The sequence below is a fragment of the Manacus vitellinus genome, unplaced genomic scaffold (assembly GCF_001715985.3).
Source record: "Manacus vitellinus isolate BGI_N305 unplaced genomic scaffold, ASM171598v3 scaffold_2_pilon, whole genome shotgun sequence".
NCBI lineage: Eukaryota > Metazoa > Chordata > Aves > Passeriformes > Pipridae > Manacus > Manacus vitellinus.
In genome coordinates, this window is record NW_021940208.1 from 17434736 (window position 1) to 17450198 (window position 15463).

A 15463-nucleotide genomic window follows, 5' to 3' on the forward strand; every position below is an offset into this window, starting at 1 on the left:
GGCGGGCAGTGGGGACGCCCCGACCGCCACGTAAATCGGCGTTTTCCCAAGGGCGCTGCAGCTTCCTCGGGGGCGTTCACGGGTGCGCCCCTCGCAGCCCCCTCCTCCCGCAGCGGGTGCCGTTCCCAGCGCGTGGCCCGCGCTGTCCTCTTGGACGGCTTCCAAAAAAAAAACAAAAAGGAATTTCCGTAGAACCATTAAATGTTAAGGGGTTGGAATGGACCACAGAGATCATCTAGTCTCAATCCCCCCACCGCCATGGGCCGGGACACCTCCCACTAGACTAGGTTGCTTTGTCCAACCTTACCTTGGTTCAGGCATCCAAAACCTCCCTGGGCAACACGTTCCATTGTCTAACCACCCTCACAGTAAAAAAACTTCTTCCTAATATCTAACCTAAATTTCCCCTCTTTCAGTTTGTACCTGTTACTCCTTGTCCTATTGCTACAGTTCCTGACAAAGAGTCCCTCTCCATCCACCCTGTAGGCCCCCTTCAGATCCTGGAAGTTTGCTATATTTTCATGTCATTGGTTTGGGGTTTTTTTGCACCCGAGATCTGCAAGTCTGGGTCTGTACATCACTTCTTTGTATTTCTCATTTCTCACATTATTCTTTAGGGTTTTCTTGTTTTGTTTGGTTGGTTGGTTGGTTGGTTGGGTTTTTTGTTTGTTTTTTGGTGTTTTGGTTCTTTTTTTTCCCGAAATGTGTAGTTTTAATAATGAAAAAAGCTCCAGTAAGATTCACAGTGCAAACAATGACTTCCAGCTTGGAAGCACCTGGAGAAAGAGCACTCCCTTCAGCATGTCAAACACCCCTTCAAAAGCCAGCCCGCTTCCTGAACAGCTCCATGTTTTTTAGGGATCCAAGTAACCTGAGCTGATGTGTGTGTTGGGTGTTTTGTTCCTTATTCCATCCAGCTCCCAGAGACCAGCATTCAACAAAGAAAGGCAGTGCCTGATGAAAAGTACACTCCACCTCAAAAACACAAGGTGCAAATCTATTGAAGAAATGAGTTGGCCTTTTGAGAGGGGTGTGGAGAGGCACATTCACATACCAATACTGTGAAACTGTCCAAGAAAAAAAAATAAATCAAGAAAATCAAACAGACGGTGACAGATGGTTCCTTTGTGGACAAATCTCATGTAAAACCACAGGAAATTAAGACAGAGTTGTTCCCTTTAATACTAAAAGTTTGAGGTTGCCTTTCTTTAAGACTTCATGCTGCAAAAGCAACCCCTGGTGAGACACTGTCCCTTGTAGAGGTTATAATTCTTTACTTTGTACTCTGACCCAAAATAGCACAAAACTACTTACCTCAGAAGACAGACTGGACAGCAAGCAGCCCTGTCTGATACCTGGGGGGAGATTTGGGGGCCAGCAGAAATGGCCCTTCATGTGTGATCTGTGTGAGGATTCTGTACTGTCATGCATCGTATGACTTTAGGTACGTCACTCCCTCTCTTCCAGCCTAACTGCTTAGATGGTACATTTTTGGGAGTCAGTGACATCCCCGGTCTCAGTCAGGCCTTGTAGACACCCTGCAGATCACAGCTGTCTCCTACTGTAAGCTGAAATTGGTGGCAACTCAAAATTTTGTCCTTGGCCACACTGACAGCTGAGGTACATGGCCCTTCCCACCTGCTCTGCTATGAGGAGGCAAGGCAGACTGTGTAATCCTTTACAGTTCACAGGATGAATTGCCAAAGGTTATATGGAAATACCCTTCAGCTGAACATCAAGAAGTCCATGTGCCCGAGCAAGTCAGGCAAGTAAGGACACCAACAAGCACAGGCAAACTGAATGAGTGGTCAGCAAGGCAAGAAGGCAGCAGCAGGGCACATCTGCTGCACTGGAGATGATTCTTTTTAATTATTTAGATGGAGGAACTCATCTGTGATGCATAAAGACAAGTACATCCATAGGACATCACCATAGGAAAGAAACCAGCATGATTCTCTGGGTTTTGCTTTTTTGCCTCTGTTTTAGCAGTCCATCAAGAGGAAGGATCATGCATTTTGAGTTGATGAAGAAGTGCGGTACAGGAGAAGTCAGAAGTCCTGACAACTTCAGGTCCTTGCTGCTTTGTGCATACAGTCGAGTTGGTCAACTTTTCTGTCAAGTGTTGTATAAATGAGAATCGGCTCCTCTCTTTGACATATAGCTGTACTGACCAAGAGATGTCAATTATCTTTTTGATTTTTAATTATTATTATTATTATTATCTCTAATCTACAGTTAAGACTGCTGACGAGAATGCCACAGTATTAGGCACAGCATGGTCTAAGTACATATCATGTTCTGTCCTAAATGGTTCATAGCGTTTGGTCTACTCAACAGGTGATATTTATATCACATTTGAATGATTTTTTTCTCCCCAGCTCTCACCTATGATGACCAAACATAAATGAATGGAGGATCTGGCACAATTGGTACATGCTGGAGATCATTTTAGGGTGATTGTGCTGGACAAATGAATAAAAAGAGGTGCTCCATGATGATCCTGGTAGAAGTTGTACTACATATGATGATAGGGGTAAATCCCACCAGTTTTGTAATTTGAAATGCAGGATAGTCAAATATAAAACAGAAAAAAGGCCTTTTCTCTTTGGCACATACTAAGAAAGGCTGTTATGATAGTATTCATTTCACATTTGCAGAGAGAGGAAATGAGAGTTGTGGTCAGCAGTACTCGGCTGGAACAAGGGACTCTGCAAAAGTGTAAATGTGGGCTGAGTCTGGGATCAGCTTGCAGATAAACCCCAAGCAAGTGTTACAGGCATACACATCAGAAAACAAATACTTTCTGCATCTGAGGATCAAGCAAAAAGGGGAAATGCTGTTCAAGAGGAATGCTAGCAACACAGAGAGCTTAAAAGGCTATTCTGATTTTGGAGCTTAATCCTGTAGTCAGATGCACAAATCTTATTTCTATTAAGTCTCCTTTGCAGAACCGTCATGTGAATTTAGCCATCCAGGTACAAAATCATTCATCATCATTACTTTTTCAATTTATGGGAGAAAATTATAAAGTATACAACTTGGTTTTTACTTCTTGTTTGAAAAATATGACATGGCATAAGTTGAATTTGGCCACGCTCTATTCCCTTTGAGAAGAATTGTGCCAGGTATCCACAAGTAGACTGGGCTGTGGATTTAGCATTTCATGGCCATCAGTACTAGTTGAAACCTGACTCTGTACTGAGATGTGCTTAATAGGAATAAAAGGTCTGTTATACTAAATCAGATTAGTAGTCCAGCCAATGTCTAGTCCAGATATCCTGTCTCCAGCAGTGGCCAGCATCAAATGCTTCAGAGAAAGACACACAAACCCCCACAATGGACAATCACGTTATAATCATCTTATTTGCTAAGTTTCCACTGCTGCCAAGGCTGCCAGAGAGGGTGGTTCATGCCCCGAAGCACAAAACTTCATATCCCTTATAACCTTAATGACAGCATAACCCATTGTTAACATGTTAGACTGTCTGACGTTTTTCAGAAGAGCGGCAAAAACTCTCCCAACAGTTTTTATTGCCGGGGTTGGTGACCACTTCGAACATTCACCCCTAAACTGACACTGAAAGCTTCTAGTCCAAGTTCTGTTCTCTGGTGTTTTCCCTTTGATGCAGCTGTGAACAGTATCATCTTCAGGAGAGGGAACGCACCACCACAAAATTTCTTTCAAGGCAATTTATGATTTGTCTCCAGATTTTCAGAGCAGCCTAAGAAGGTGAAAGGCTCCTGAGACAAAGGGTTTAATTCTCCAGGGTTTGGCCATGGGACAGATCAGGATTCTTTCCCTCTCTGGCAGCCACAGAGGCAAGACATCCAGGGCAGCAAGGAACACACCAGGTTTCTCAACAGGATACTTTTAATACCTTTGTAGAAACATGTGACCTTTTTTTTTAATTCTTACAGAGCCAAGTTTGCATTTAACTCAATGTGACTCAGTCACACTGAATTCAGGCCCCTTACTAAGAAGCATTTAGGTAAAAAGCTGCCCTGGAAGCAAGGGCCGACCACCCTCTGTCTGCTCCTATGTGCTATTGGTTTCTCATTCTGGCCTCTGGAAAAAAATCATATTTTGTGTTTTCAGATTTTTCTTTTTTTTACTAAACTGATTCCTTTCACCTTGGAAGAACACTGATTTTTGCCTGTTTGCTGTTTCCGTGTCAAGCCAAACCAGCATGTGGGTCCTATCAGCCTCTCTTGTCTATGCCAGCAGGCTTCTGGGAATGACATTCCTCAGGTCCTCACCTTTCTGCAAGCCAGCAGGAAGGCAACAAAGGGACCTCCGACATTTTGTAGAGTTTATAATACACACTGCCAGCAAGAATCATGATTTATTTATTTACAAGTTACTCATCGGACTGATCTTGCTGGAAAATAAAACCACACATCTGTTTAAAACTATTTGCATTGTCCCTCTGAATGCCCCAATATGCTTTAAGGATTTATTTTTCCCCCTCACATTTGCAGTAACTGGGTATAAACACAAGACGAGAGGAAACAGCCGAGTGATACTGAGTGCCCGAGGTTATTCCTGACCTTCCTGATGCAGCTGAACCAGGCAGGGGCTGTGCTCTGCCAATCTAATGGGTGTTGCAGAGATAGGACATAGTGGTGTCACAGTTACTGGTGTCATATATTATGACAGGTAACTCCTAAGAGCAAGGGTGAAGATTGATAGAAGAGGGTACAAAGGTGGAATAAGGAGAAGGAAAGAATAATGCTAATAAGGAGTCACCAAGCCTGTTTTAGAGAGTACTCAAATCATCAGTGCTCTTGAGGTGGTTTAACTATCTGTACATCTAGAAATTAACAGATCCATCTATCCAGTTCATACAGAAAAATAATCCTGAAAACAATTAGAAGAACTCCCTTATTTTATAATTGATGAGAAACAGGAAGAAGTTTTAGCAGAAAAGCATTCATCCTGGATCAGTTTCCTGACAACAAGGTGGAACTAGGGGAAGCATTGAAGTAATGCTCAAGATCTGAACTTGAAACTTGAATTTAACAAAACATAGCAGTAAAATACTCTTTACTGTCAGGAAATCAAATATATGGTGGCAAAAATTATTAAAATTTGCCAGAGAAGAGGGAGACCAAAGGTCAGGAAAAGTGCCATATCAAATTAAATAACAGCTCTGCAGAAAAAGGAACAAGAATCTGTGACTCTGGGGGATGACTATTGCAAAACTGAATGGTGCAAAAGAAATTGTCTGGAAGAAAAATGCATGGTTTATGTTGAAGAAAGGACAGTAGAAGAGCACCAGGTATCATTCTCAGACAGATCAAGGATGTAGAAGAAAAATGGCTTTGCAAAACTGTGAAATGTGAGAGCTGAAGCTCAAGTTGCTTGTTGGTGCTACCAGGATCCCAGCTTTTTTTTTTGTGCCTTACAGGAGCCGCTGCAGCCCAAGGCTGAGTGTAGCCTATTAACTGCACAGAGCCAGGCTCTGCAGGGACCCTGGGGTACCGACTGTTTTAGCATCTCTCTGTCCTGCTGACTGCAGCAGGTTATTTTTTACATTATTTGACAGCTGAGTTCATTTATTTATTATTTTTTTTACTGTAAGGGTCTCTAGTGGGCAGCTAAACATTAGTGAGCTCCCATTATAGCTCACATTTACCATTTATAAAATTAGTACTAAAAATACAAAATTGAAGTAAGAAATCATTTTTGCTTCTTTGATTTTCATATTGGTTATGTTAGAACTCTTCAGGTTTTTTTTTAATTTAAGGACCTTCATATACCTGTAATTTAAGGCTGTTACTTACATTATATGTACATGTATATATACTTAAACAAATACTTATATAGGCTCTAAATCTATATGCACACATGTGTATTAATTCTCCGAACACTTTTAAAAGTAGCTGAAACTCTCAGATAGATTACACACAAATCTGATTGTATATTACTTGAACTGAAAACAAAAATCCATCTCATAATTTGCACTGAGGAGTTAATTGTTGTTTACATATGCTATGTCAATGTAATATAAGATTTAATTTGTCTTATTTTCTACCATTCACTAGTCTTCAGACTAGAAACAATATCTGAATGAAGCAGTGTCTAGAAATGCCCATTTTAATTGGCTAAAGAGATTGCTTGACCTCTGGTAACTGGCTACTGTTGTTGGGGAGACTCTCCATGAGTGGTGGTGCATTGTTTAAACATAACTGGACAATAGTCTCATGTCATCCATAGGATATGGAGACACCACAGTTTTGTTTCTTTTACTTTATTACTATACATGCGAGGCACAATCGACAAAGACTTCCTGAGGATGAATGTTGTCAGTATATGAAACACTGAATAACTGCTTTTTGTTTTGGTGAATAGTCCTCTTTCTTTCAGTTTTACAGGGGAAAATACAGAAAAAAAGTAGCTCTAGGGAATGGAGTCTTGCATATAGGAATTTTTTTTAACAAACTTTAGGCTGCATTTTCTTAAAATAATTTTATATGAGTTTGGCTTCATTGACGTAATCTAAATGACTCCTGGTTTACTATACGATAAATGGAGGGATTGGACAAATTAACAGGAACCTAAATTCCATGTTACTTCTGAGCTTAGAGTCAGTCTGCTGGGTCCTGAATGCTGCCAGTGTTGGGATTGATTTTTTTCTCTGTTTTCACTTTCGCTCATCATGAGCATGAACCCAGGAGAGCCTGATTTCATTCTAGCCTCCCTTTCTCATTCTAGTCCCAAGGCCTCTGTAGAGAGTAGCAGGTGTTTGGGCTGTAGAGACAACTGCTCCCAAAACAGTCAGCACTGGAAGTCTTCTACTTGGTTTACTGTCAGCAAGAGAGCAACAGAGTCTGAAAGACTGAGTGGACAGGTTTTACCACATTGCAGTTTGTTCTATATGTGTGTACTTGCTGTTAAAGAGCTATATTAGTGTTTGTTAAATTTGTTTTTATTAAATTTAGTTGCATTAATTTATTAAAATTCTTTTAATTAAAAGTTAAATGAAAGGAGAATTTGTCAGAATTTGTCACTGCTCACTTACATTATGTCTGTCATTGGCAATGGGCTGGTGTCTTTGGTGCAAGCTGCAGGCACAACAGCTGAATGAAGAGCAATAGTGCCAAATTTTGCCCATGTGCCAAAACTTATGCCACATTTTCAGATTCCTTTTACTGGAATGCTAAGGATGGGATTCAACTCATCTGAATTTAGTTCTCTAAAAATATTGCATATCTTATCTAAGGTACTTGTCCAGCCTGCATCTTGTCGTCGCTGGAGCAAGGCACATCCACCACCTTGATCTCTTAGATAAGATGCTTAACTTCCTTCTATTGAGCATTTAAAAAGCCCACACGATTAGTTTAGACTAGATGCTTAATTTTTGTACAGCTGAAGACAAACTTTATGAACTCCTCTCCACCTCTTTCACCTCTCCCCACCAGCACTGTGTTTTCAGCTCCTCGCACAGCTTAGCTGAAAATTTAACCATGATTTGATACTCAGGACTGTTTTGCACCAACTCACCCAGACCTTGGCATTGTTCATATTCTGGAGTGCTGAGATCCAACCCCAGGGAAGCGGTACCACCCTGGCTGGAGTCAGTGGGCACAGGCTGAAGGAATTACATAACAGCAAGCAGAACTAGCTACATACCTAAGCAAATGAATAAACTTTGGCAGGATCAGGGCTTAAATAATAATCACCTTGAGGCATGAAAATGTTCTTCTTTTGCTTCCTTTACGGCACAAAACCTTCTATTGTCACTTAATTAACTTGGTTTTCAAACTGATGAATGATGAAGTAACTTAGGAAGTGTTACAATTATAGCATCACTTGAAATGCCTTGGTGCTCTCCTGAGAGAGGTGAGAAGGTTATGGGTTGCTTGTTCCGCTAAATGAGGCTACTCGGTGATCACAGCATGTGTTCTGGAGTCTGCAACATCAGGTCCTTGGGGTGCAGCCTGGCTGCTATTAAACTGTGTGGGCAGAGTCCCATTACCCAGGTGACAGTGGCATCAGGTCTGAAAACCTTTCATTTTTCCAGAAGGATCTTTATGTAGGACATGGAGGACACAGTGAGGGAGCTGATCGTTAAAGGCTTGTTGGAAGAGAACAAGAAGAGGACATGAAAACTTGGGGAAAACATGTCTAGATCTCTTTTTCTTCATAGTTCTAATATGCCATGTAACTTGTGTATGCTTTCTAGTTCACTGCTGCAGATTTCTTTGTAGTGCAGCAAGAGGTAGTTCTTAAAGAGAGACTGGTTACACAGAATATTATAGTATTTCAAGAGCATTAAAAATGCCACCAAACAAAGATCTTGTTCACTTTCCCTGCCCTTTCTGTGAGAAATGACTGCAGTAAAAGTGAACTCCTGCTTTTCCTTATTTATGAAACACCTCCTCCCTTTTGTATGAAAAACTAATTTTCCTGTGCTTTAGAAAGTGTATAAGTGGCAGTTGAGAAAGCCAGTGAAAGCTGTACATTAAAGTAGTAGAACGAGGCAAGTACTGCAAAAGAAAAAGCTATTCAGATTTTTTTCCCTAAAAGAAAAGGAATGAAAACTCTCATCAGACTGAATTGTTCTATTCCTGATTACTGTGTGTAGCATGATGAAACAAAAACTGCATTTCCATTTTAGCTTTCACAGGCAGTATATGCCTGCAAACCTTTTGATAAACAACTGATTTTCAAAGCAGCACATTTCTGTAGGCTGTCAGTGATCCAGCAGAGGTCTCATGCTGCTTTGACTTTTCCACCCCCTAAGAGTATGAGACCTTTACAATTCTTTCTAGGATCCTAACAAATTTAATAATATAGGCAAACTTCTCCACAGATTGATTTTGGATTTACAAGGCTCCTGGCTGTTTGCTTGCATAGATGTAACCAACAGGCAGAACCCACACATCTGTCTTAAAAAAAACCCAACTTCATCTACACAAAATAGATTTTACTCTTCAAATTCTTAACAACTGAGACTGGCAATGTATCACACTTGGCCATAAAAAATTCTTCAGGAAGGAATTGGTCTCAAATAAGCCAGTTTAAATAAGATAAGCAAAACCATCTCCAGTAATACCATCTGGTGACTCTTAATCACATCCGAGCCTAGAATGTTGCAAATATGAGTCAGGTTAAAAAAGACATGAGAAAAACAGTGTGAACAGGGAAGCGGAAGAGTATTAGAGTAGCTCGCAGCCTGTAGGATGGAGAAGAGCAATAAAGAGGAACATGTAGCTAAGCAATTCATAAACTCAGGGACTAAAGCAATATATTCTCATTCAAATGCAGGCATTTACCCATTCTTATGTCTGGTTTTGGCTTAGTCCTCACGTCCTGCACAGGTACTAATGCAAATAGAGAGTTGAAAGATCAGTGCAGAGTTGAGCATTATGTCTTTGCCATAGACTCACCAGCACTAGACCATCCTACCCCTGCCTGGTAAGGCATGGCAGCAGTGTGTGCCCTCCTGAAAATACACAAGAACCCATGAACCACTGTTGCATTTTCTGTATTTTCTAAACCATCGGCAATATTTTGTAGAATTTGAATTTTTATATGAAAAGTGGTATTTTTTCTTTCCCATATTTGTTTTTTCTTTCCTACAGTTGAACCCTTAAATAAACAGCAGCCTGTAGCAACTTGTATCAAGAGTAACAAGGAGGTGTGTGACACCTGCACTTGTTTGAAGAAATAATTTAAACAGTTTGGTTATAAATTCTTCTGAAAAGCAATTTTTTGGGGTTTTTTTGCTGCTGGCATGCATCATTAGATTCAGTTTTATTTCACTGTCTGCAACACTATTCCTTCTCCACAATAAGCATCCAAGTGATGCATCACAGGATTGCTGTATCAGGGAATGTTGACATATAAATGAGTGTGCTGACTTCTTTGGCATTTAAACCTTTTATTTAGTCCTCTAATCTAAAGACAGGTGATTTCTTAAAATGGGTTTACCTTCTAGCAAATATAAATAGGCAACTATAGTGACAGGAGAGACAAGATCTCTGTAGACTTGGAAATTATTAGAAAAATTATATTAAAAAAGGTGAGAGTGGCTTCCCCATTTAAAAAATATTTTCCTATTAATCTAACAGGATTTGATGCAATGTTTTGCAAGCTGATGAACAAGTAGCTGAATAGTTTGGGCAGCATGTGTCTTATCTTGTTCTGAATATTTTGTGTGCGTTAGGCAGCTAGTAGAGTGTGCATCACTGATCTCCATTCTCATAGTCTTTCTTTTTCTTCTTCTGGCAAAGTATTTTTTGCACATGCTTAATCCCAAGAACATCACTAATCCCAGGCTATTTATGTGTGGAAACTAAGCACAGCCTGCACCTCTTCACTGGCCTGTGTTGAGATACACAGGAACACATCCCATAGGAATCTATCAACTCCATAGACTGGGAAAGTCTATACTGTGTGCTCTGTGCATGGGGCTGACTTCTAATGGCCGGGGGTGGAGAGAAGACATCCTCTCCCTGTTGCCATGAAGCAGACATCAGGTCATACATACTATGGCCTTGAAAATGAGGCTTAAGCACCTGCTCTGGCAACTAAATTCAGGACATCAGTGAACTACTCAGGTGCTCTGTTCTAAATGTCAAGATCAAGTGGTTTGCTTAAGTCCATTTTAGAAGTTTCAACATGGTTTCTGCTTGTAAGGTCCATAGTGTGGCACGTCTGTTTCTTTTCTCTCATTTTCAGACTGAATCCTGGCTCTGCAGCTCTGGAGAACAAGGACTCTGAAACACCTCTTGCCCTTTTCTCATACAGTAGGTGACCAGGTCTGTCAGCAGTCCTATGGGGACAGTCTCTTCACAGAGGTGAACATAGAAACATACATATATCGAAATATGTATTTATAAAAGTATATGTGTGTGTACATGAATAAAGCCAGTTGTTTCTTTTTCCTGAAATCCCTTACTTTCTATTAGCTGGTGCTTGGGCCCCTGGGCGTTTCGCAGAAATGGGTGGTTATAGAATTAATTGGCATATTTTGGGGGGGGTCTTCTAGTGAAGGGCATTTGGGGTGTTTTAGTTGAGTCCAAAGCATTCTGGGGCCCCAGGGAAGTTTTATGGATACTCTCACTCATTGTACAGAATCAGATATACATGTACAAATAAAGAACAGAAGGATACAATTACCGTTATTCAACTTGAAAAGTATGGGAATAGAGAGTTTCTTTGTCCTTGTACAGGACAGGTTTGTTGTTCTTCAAGCACTTTTGTGAGCAAATAAATATGTTAAATTAGATCCTGTAGAGACTTGTTGGGAAGTGGAGTAACAAAGCTTGTTTCCAGCTCTGCAGGGATGGCTTCTTTTGTTAATCTATCAAATTAAGTATTGGATAAACTTGTTTCATGGGCAAATGGAAGAGGACATGCCAAGAGCCCTATCCTTTTACCCTTCTGCTCTCAGCTCTGTGACCACCCTCTCTTCTCTGAGGGTGAAACAGAATTCTGTGTTCTGAGGAATCAGTGCATAGTTTTCTGACATCCAAGCCTTTCTCAGATCAAACGCCTCCCTTGGAAAATACTGACATATAAGAAAACAACAAACCAAGACAGAAGAAAACCCCATCTGTTAGTTTCTTAACAGGTTTCACATTTGTTTCAAGCACGCGGGTTGAAAAAAACCCACCCCAACAACATAATCGCATGGAAAAAATATCAGTTCCCCAGTTTAGAGAGAAGTCTTCTACAGCAGCTTTGAACACTTAGGAGTAGATTCCTCTCAAAGCCATCCAAAAGGCTGGTGTTTTTCTTAAGATTTAAATGAACTACAAAGGTAGGAGCAGAGGGCAAATCTTTCCATCTACTCTGGCAGCTGTCTTCACAGGGGTGAGCCATGTTTTGGCAACCCATCTCTCCTCTGACCAGACAGGCAGCCAATGTGACTGGCTTCTGACCACCAACACCTGACTCCTGAAAAGTTAAATTTAGGTAATGGGAATCCCAACCCTGAATTTTTAATCTTAAAACAAACTGAGTGGGTGTGGGTCCCCCAAGAGAGTTTGTTGTTCCTTTTCCAAAAGTCCAAGCACTTCATATCATGCCAGATCAATTTTAAAGAGTGGTTACCTCTCAGCTGAGATGTGGTACTGTGGTATTCCTGCTGCCAGAACATTCCTGCTCTGCTGATAATGCAAAAAAAGAAAAATGCCTCCTCCAGCTTCACACTGAGCAGTGAGGAGCCTCGGGCTGAAAATAACAGAGTGCTCAAGGGATTTTGACCAGCACATCTGAATTACACAATCTTCATAATATTCAAACAACAAAACACTTCACTGCTCTTAGAACAACAAACCACCTTGCACACAGTAGTGAAGTGAGGTATCCCTGTTGTCAGAGCACAGTGATATCTCATCAAGGGATCCATGCCTAACCTTTCCAGCATTAATTACTGGAAACGCTCATGCTACCAATGAGCTTTTACTTGTACATTATGGAAATAACAGTCTCACCTATACATAGTGAAGTCACGGGGAAGACAATGGCACAGAGCCCCAGGTAGTTTAAATATCCTGTATATTGAAAACTGGCAGTGGCTCCGTGTACAGGAACTAAAATACTTTGCTTGAAAATAAAGACAATAAGAAACACTCAAAAGCCAATGTATTTACTGCTTCTCACTTTGAAACCAGAAAATGCTTGTGCCTTTTAAAAAGCTAAACATGCAGAAAGCAGAAAATGCAATCATTTGGTTTTGTAATAAGACCCAGGAACAGGAACCCATGAGGATTTTCTTCCTGATGTTGAACTCCACATCTGACACCCAGAGAAGCCACATGCTGGCTTTGGCTCCCAGCAATGCCTCTGAATGCCTTCCGACTTGGAGAGGAGGAAGCCTTCTCTGGTTACCTGCAGACTTGTCCTTGGAGTGCAGGAAGAGAGGAAAAGGACAAATCTGTGTTGACACCAGGAAAAGACTAGTGTCTGAGCCCCTTGCTAGAGAGTGCACAGCGCTACAGGCGATGCTGGAGTTTCCTTTTGCCAAAATGCAAGTGTCTGCAAAATGATTCCTCTCTCTGGAGACAGCAGCTGAAGGTCCATTGCCATTCCTACACTCCTTCAGGCATGCTCTATAAAACAAAGAAGGCCATGTTGGATAGAGTAAATCTTACCAGTCTCATTCTGTTGCATGCTACTGTTGCATGCTACTGCTTTGCTTCATCTTTGAAAGCACAATGAAAAATCATCTGTTTCTACTTGTGGATGCAGCAGAAGTCATGGATTTGATGAAGAGCGAAGAAAGAAAAAGTAGCAGTACCCAGAAACATATCCCTGTAGACACAATGCTTGCTGCAGGCGTGATCACAAGTAGCTGTTCTCCTCCCTGGTTACTTCCATAGCACATGAAATTCTACTGCAGCCAGCTTGAAGCATGGTTATCTCTATCTGGATGAACTTACTATTGTACCAGGTTTCATACTTACAGTTATGAGCCCAGATACCGTCATCTTTCCCCTAATTCCTCCCAACACATCAATGATAGGGAGGGGAGAAACAACTACTTTCAGAAGAATAATTGGGCCAAACCCAAAGGTGAATGCTGGTTTAATATGAGGAGTATTTCACACAGAGTCAGGAATATTCTGAATTGGAAGGGACCCATGAGGATCATTGAGTCCAACCCTTAAATGAAAGGCCCCTACAGGGGTCAAACCTTGGTGTTATTAGCACCATGCTCTGATACTATAGGCCTACAAAATTCCTGGTGTGGTAATCTCAGCTGCTGGAAGCATCTACATGTTTTGGAGTGACACCTTGCCTTTCTCAGAGCTGGACCTCATTTAGGAAAACAAAGTACTTTTTTACTCCGGCAGCATCCCTCCCTGATGCCAACACCTTTGAAGAAAAATGGTCCTCACTTTCTTTGTGGGTGGTACACCTTGTGCATAGAGCCAAAGGACATAGCCATGAGGCAGGAAAACATCAATGTACTGAGGTACCCAAATAGGTTCCAGGCTGTCCTGGTGGCAAGAGCCAGACAGGGTAGCCAGGGCAGGGGAGTGAGGGTGTTCAGACCAAAGAAAGGATAAATGTAAGCTTCAGCCACACAGAGACAAGAAACTCTTTGCTCAAAGTCATCCCCCCTCTTTCAGCATCACCAGTTCCTGACATGTCACCATATGCCTTGTTTGCAACACTGAGAAAGGGAAGCTGGTGGAGGTGATTTCCTTACACTTCAGGATCCTTTAAAGCCTTAACAAAAGACTTATTACTTCTAACATTGGATTCCTGTTTCTGATGAACCCCTGACTTCTCTAACTTGAATAAGTAGTTTAATTCATAGTGGAGCTGATTTCAGATGGTGTGTTGTCATCACAGCATCATTCAACGCAGGATAGGAAGGTGACCAGGAAAAACTGAAATTAATAGTGCTTTCATATCATCCTTCTAGAAGAGTGTGAACAAAAAAAGCCATAACTGTAGAGGAAATATTGCAATGTCTGTATGGAAAAGATTCATGCTGCCATTTGCTCTCTGGTTCATTATATTTGCTTTCCACCACCACCACCCCTTTACCATAAGATAGTAACTTTTCAGAAACCTCTTCTGCATTGATATTTCACCTCTATTTCATTGGTTCAGAGGCCACTTGCAGTGGCTTGGATAACATTTAGCCAAAGAAAGCAGCCTGAATCAGATCAAATATTCTTTTATTTGACAGAACACATAAAAGCAAACCAACAAAAATATATATGAAATATATAGCTAGTATAATCATATGTTAATTTTGGTGGGCTACTAAATTACAGGGATTGTAAAAGGAGACATTATATAAATCCTGTGTGAACATATGGCATTTTTTTTTCCCTTCTGAGATTTCAGACTGAATCTAGGCAATCCTGTTAACAAAATGAGCCTTGTCGTTTGCAGAGTAGTGCTTAATGACAGTTGTCAGTCATCACTAGGTATCACACTCAAGGGACATCTTGATACGCCTGTGACAGACCGATTAGATATTGTCTGGAGAGGGTTATGCGGCAGCTGTAAGAAAGCCTAGCTGAGAGGAAATGAGGATTTAAAAAAAGAGCGAGGAAATCAGATACAGCTTTTTCAGCCCCTGATCTCTGGAGCAGATGATTCTTCTGCTCAGGTATGAGCTGTGTGTGTCTGAAGCTAATGGCTGAATGGGAGATGGCCGCTGCTGTGATGTAACTCCAGTGACCCAAAATTGCAGCCTTGTTGTGATCAGACCTGAGTGGATGGAAACCCTTTCTTCCCCTCAAATCGTTTGCCATTTAATAGGCTTTCCTTCCTATTCTTCATAGGAAGAATTTTCCTTCCTATTCTTTCCCTTTTACACTAAGGGAAAATGTAATCAGCACAGCTATGCCTAAAGCAGAAAAAGGCTGAAACCATTAAACAATTGTGATTCTCATTACCAGCAGCAAGAGGTAGTGGAGGAATGTTGTTACCTGTCCTTGTGCCCAGAGGAGACCCATTCATTGCCAGTAGAGGTCAGGATCTGGC